Source organism: Arachis duranensis, chromosome 2 (genome assembly GCF_000817695.3).
Source record: "Arachis duranensis cultivar V14167 chromosome 2, aradu.V14167.gnm2.J7QH, whole genome shotgun sequence".
NCBI lineage: Eukaryota > Viridiplantae > Streptophyta > Magnoliopsida > Fabales > Fabaceae > Arachis > Arachis duranensis.
In genome coordinates, this window is record NC_029773.3 from 1,152,672 (window position 1) to 1,158,305 (window position 5,634).

Genomic DNA, 5,634 nt, shown 5'->3' on the forward strand with positions numbered 1-5,634 from the left:
TAAAATAAAAAGTTCTTAATATATTTATTTTAAATTTATTAAATAAAAATATTTTAAAATTTTTTATTCATAATAAATTTATTATATATTCTTAAGATAGATGTTAACTAAATTTATAAATTAAATTTAATTAATTAGTAAAATAAATACATAAATAGGCAAATATAGACATAGTCTCCTATGTTATGGTCAGCAAAGAGTTAAGGCAATCGTCAATGAGTAATAGTTTAAATGGCATAGCTTTTCCATATTCAATTAAGAATTTGCGAATTCGAACTTTCTATCTTTGATATAAAAATAAAAAAGAAGAAAAAGAAAAAGAAGAGGTAAGGCAATCATTATTTAGAGTTTGGTAGATTTTAAAGAAGGCGAAAGAAATCTATTTATAGTTATATGCGACAATGAAAAGTCACATATCAGAAAGTGTAAAAGGTTTTTATGAGTGACACCGAATTTGAGAACACAAACCAAAAACAAATAATACTAGTTCTCAGGAAGATGGCATTGGTAATCAAATTAGTTAAGTTATTGGTTTATTAATTTATTAGTTTAATCAAAAAAATTATTAGTTAGATCAGTAGAATTGATCTTACATAAATAAAAATATAAAATAATCAAAAATTTAAAATTAAAATTTGAAATACATATATTCATTAGTATTTTATGAAAAATTAAAATCTCAAATTAATCACAATACTAGCAATAAAATAGATCAAGTAAATTAATGAATTTTTAGTAAAATTTATATTTATATTAATAATTGTACATAACTAAAATATAATTAATTTAAAAAATAAAAAATAAAAAATAAATTAAATTAGATATTTATAAAATTTAATTGAATGTTTAGTATATAATTAATTTTTGTCATATATGTAATAGAAAACAAAATAGCTGAGTGACAAGAAAGGAGTGCCTCAGTTAGGAGGTTCCCAGTTTGAACCTTCCCTTATTCGTCAATGCCAACTAGCATTGGTTCTTAATTTAATTTAATTCTTTAATTATTTTATCTTATTATTAGAATATAAGGTACGGGTTAAGTTAATCTTAATTAATATACTAATACTATGAGTAGGCAAAACATCACAATTAAGTGAATTAGTTAGAGGCATCATTTGGCCCACTAATAATAAGTTAATAACAGTCTAATACATTCATGCATCTATCTAATTAATCATGAACATTTTTACAAATAGGTTAATAGATTTTAATATTATCTTACAATTGAGTGGGTTTAATTTAAACGTAAAAATAAAAAAATACGTGATGGATATTATTTCACACTGATAAACTTTATAAAAGACTTTATTTTTAATAAATTTATTAGATATATAATTATTTATGTATTTTATCTTATCGTCTTAAATTTTATTAAAAATTGTATGATCCAAATATTTAGAGTTTTATTTTTTTATCAAAAAAAAAACATATAAAAAAATTTATATAAAAATTTAAACAAATTTAAATAGTGCTCTTACTTAGAGTAATGTTACATATCTGTTAGAAAAATAAGAGAGAACAATAGAGAAAAAAATTGAGTGTATTCAAGTTATATAAAATAATACAATATAAAAAGATATTTATAAGTGTTAAGAGAATCACAATAATAAAGACGTAATATTTTATAATAAATATTTATATATGCTACATAATTTAATAAATGCTGATTGGTCTTAATATATTCTAATATCCCCTCAAATTCAAGTGACACACTTGAGTTTGAACTTATTTAAAACAATGAGAAAAAGAAAAAAAAGCGGTAAAAAATGTAACACCCTACCACATTAAGCTTTATGCTTAAGTCGTAAACAGAGGTGGTGTGATATTACGACCTCTAAAATAAAATGAGTACACATAATAGCAGAAGAATTATAATATGCTATGAGCCTTGAAAAATAGAGGAAATAAAAATCGCAAAATAAAAGTGCAACGCTCAAGGAACGAGTTAACTTGCATGCTAAGAAAACCATAACTATTAAACATAAGATAACAGAATTAGGAATAGAGTGCCAAAGATACAAAATAACAAGCTCCTGACTCAGCATGCGAAGTCAAGACTGGTCGGAGAATATACACACATATATACATATATATACGTATCCAAAACTCAGATGTACATAAACAAAATCCTGTCTCTCCATACACCTCTAGGAGGATAAAAAAGAATAAGTTATGTGGAGAGAAAGCTAAGTACATATATATACATCATAGCATAACAAAATAACCCAATAACTACTCTGCTTCAAGAGTCCAGACGCCTAACGAGATGCCTCTCGACCTGCATCTGAAAAATAACAGCATAGTATGAAATGAGAACCGGAGGTTCTCAGTATGGTAAAGGTGCCACACACATAATATATAAGGTCTTGGAAACGCCAGAGGCAATCCTAGAACGCCGACACTCAGATTATAGAGCTTAAAGTATTAAATAGAAGCCATAAAATGTAGTTTTCTAAGAGTATCTAAAATTGACTTAACTTAACTTTAAGTCTAAACCCCATATTGCTGTTCCTCCATATCTCCACTTCCTTCAGTATTTCACAGACAGTTAAATAGATATAAGCAAGCACAAGAAAGTTACAGATACAGTAGGTAACAATTACACATTTAACATGACAAATACAGTTAGGCACACCCAACTAATGCACAAGCAAGTAATTCGAGTAATATGCAAATGATGCATGCCTGCCCTACGGCTGATGAGGCTCATCTGTCGGTTATCCAGCCAACCCGATAAGTCTGAATTGTACTTAGACTATCCCCCGACGTGCATCCCCATGAGTCTATGCATAGCTTTATCTCAAATAATCAATATTGCTCAATGGGGGTAACATTCCCGGGAATTTATATAGTGCCCGGTCACACTTATGTCGTTGGGTCAACAGAGTATCGAGTTTTCTACTTAGTACACGTGGTGGCAAGCCACGACACTTTATCCAAGAAATCTCGTATCTCAGATCATTCAAATTCATAAGCCATATAAATAATTCAATTATAATTCATCAACATCCACATCATTCTCAATTGCATCTCATTCATCATCATACATTAAACATATTCAATCCTTATCCTTCATTATCACACCTCCCATTCTATCAATCAATAGTTCCAATTCAAAACATAATTCATTCTTTTCTAAGAATCAAACTTCAAACTTAAAACATACTCATTTTCTTAATAACTCAAAATCAAACCATATAACCTTTAAATCTAAATCTCTTTTAAATAATCATCTAAACAAAATTTCTAATTTTTATAAAATTTCGGCAGCATCTCCTCTAAAACTCGGACTTTGCCACCCTTTTCAGGTCAAAACCTACATTCTTTTCAACTCAACATACTCTTTCTCATCATCATAACAATCATCACAATAAATCTACCTCAGATCAACAATTTTACTTAAATAGTATTCAAATCCAACAACTAAAATTTAACTAAGAATCATAGTTCACAAATCCTTGGCTCTTAACACAAAATACCTGATTATCACAACATCCTCCACAATAGTTATACCTCAAATCAATAATTCACTAAATCACCAGTTAATCAACAAGTACCAAACCAACCATGTTCATCAACAGGATACTAAGTATTAAATATACACATGCAATCCAACTTATCCTATGGTCATCTAGCCTAAGTTTTCACAGAACATTATATATTAAATGCAAGAAACCTAAACCATACCTTAGCCGATTCCCAAGTATTATTCCAAGACAATTTTCCTAAAAGAACACAGCCCTCAAAACCTCAACTAGTCTGTTTCCTCCAAGTTCCAGTATTCACAATTTCAAGCTCCAATTATTTATTTTCAACCTAATACACATTTATAACACATATATATCCAATTTAATACTCAAAGCTCAAATTCAAAGAAAATAAAATAGAATTATCATATCCTCACCTTACCCAAGCTTCACATAAGCAAGAGTGAACGTTTCTCTTAAGCTAATTGGATCCTAAAACATCAAAAATAAAAGAAATTCAACATTTCCACTTAAAATTCGAAAATTGGGGGAAGAGAAGGCTGAGAGTGATTAAACAAGTTACCTATGAAATTGTTCTAATAGAAACGTAGAGCTCGACGCGGTAAACACGTGGCTGCAAACGGTGTGGCGATTGGAGCTCGAACGGAGAAGTTACGGGAGTTGAAAATTTACGTGAGGGTTCTGGGAATGTTTTATTCTTCTTTTCCCTGGGAAGCTTTCAGCTTCGTTTACGTTGAAATAAGGGGAACAAAGGCTTGGGTTCATTTAAAAGGTCTGGTCCGGTTGGACCAACAGTCTGGTTCGGATCCAGTTCAATCGGTTCGGTCCGTTCGGTTTAATTTTGGACCTTTTTCTTTGAAATTGGTGTCAAAATTCTCGTTTCGATGAGCTCTATCCTAATTTGATATAATATTCACATTTCAAATCCTCCTTATTAAAAACTAATTTATTGACTAATTATATACTAATTTAATCGGGGTTTACATTCTACCCACCTAACAAAGAATTTTGCCCTCAAAATTCAAATCTAGTTACCTGAAAAGAGATGTGGATAGTCCTTTTGCATATCTGATTTGAGCTCCCAGGTATGTTCCTCGATACCAGCTCGACTCCAAGCTACTTTTACCAATGATACTTTCCTTCCTCGTAATCGTTTAACACTGGTGTCGTCAATTCTTACCAGGGCTACTGGAAGTGTTAGATCTTCTCTCACTTGGATTGGTTCTAGTTCTAGAATATGACTTGCGTCAGGAGTGTACTTCCTAAGCTGAGACACATGAAACACGTTGTGCAAATTCGAAAGATATGGCGGTAAGGCAATTCTATAAGTCACTGCCCAATCATCTTCAAAATCTCAAAGGGTCCAATATAACGGGGATTCAGTTTCTTAGTATTAATAGCTCTTCCTACCCCAGTGGTTGGTGTAACTTTCAGAAAGACATGTTCTCCTTCTTCAAATTCCAAAGGCTTTCGCCTTGGATTAGTATAGCTCTTCTGGCGGCTTTGGGCTATAAGCATTCGACTACGAATCTTCTTTATTTGCTCAATCGTTTCAGCTATCACCTCAGGCCCTAATAAACTCCTTTCTCCAGTTTCATACCAACACAACAGAGATTGACATTTTCTGCCATACAGAGTCTCATATGGAGCCATTTTAATGCTCGCATGATAGCTATTATTATAAGAAAATTCTATTAATGGCATATACCGATCCCAGCTTGCTGGCCGGTCCAAAACACAAGCCCTTAGCATATCCTCCAAGGTCTGAATAGTTCTCTCTGACTGACCATCTGTCTGAGGGTGATACGTAGTACTCAAACTTAGCTGAGTTCCAAATGCACGCTGAAAAGCTCCCCAGAACCTTGATGTAAAGCGAGGATCCCTGTCAGATATAATGGTAGAAGGCACGCCATGCAATCTAACAATCTCTTTAGTATACATTCGAGCTAATTATTCCATTGTACAACTTATTCGGATAGGAAGAAAGTGAGCTGATTTTGTCAGTCGATCCACAACCACACAAATAGCGTCACAACCAGATCGGGTTCTAGGCAAACCTATCACAAAATCCATTGCGATACTCTCCCATTTTCATTGTGGAATCTCCAAAGGCTGAAGGGTTCCTGATGGTCTCCGATGCTCAATC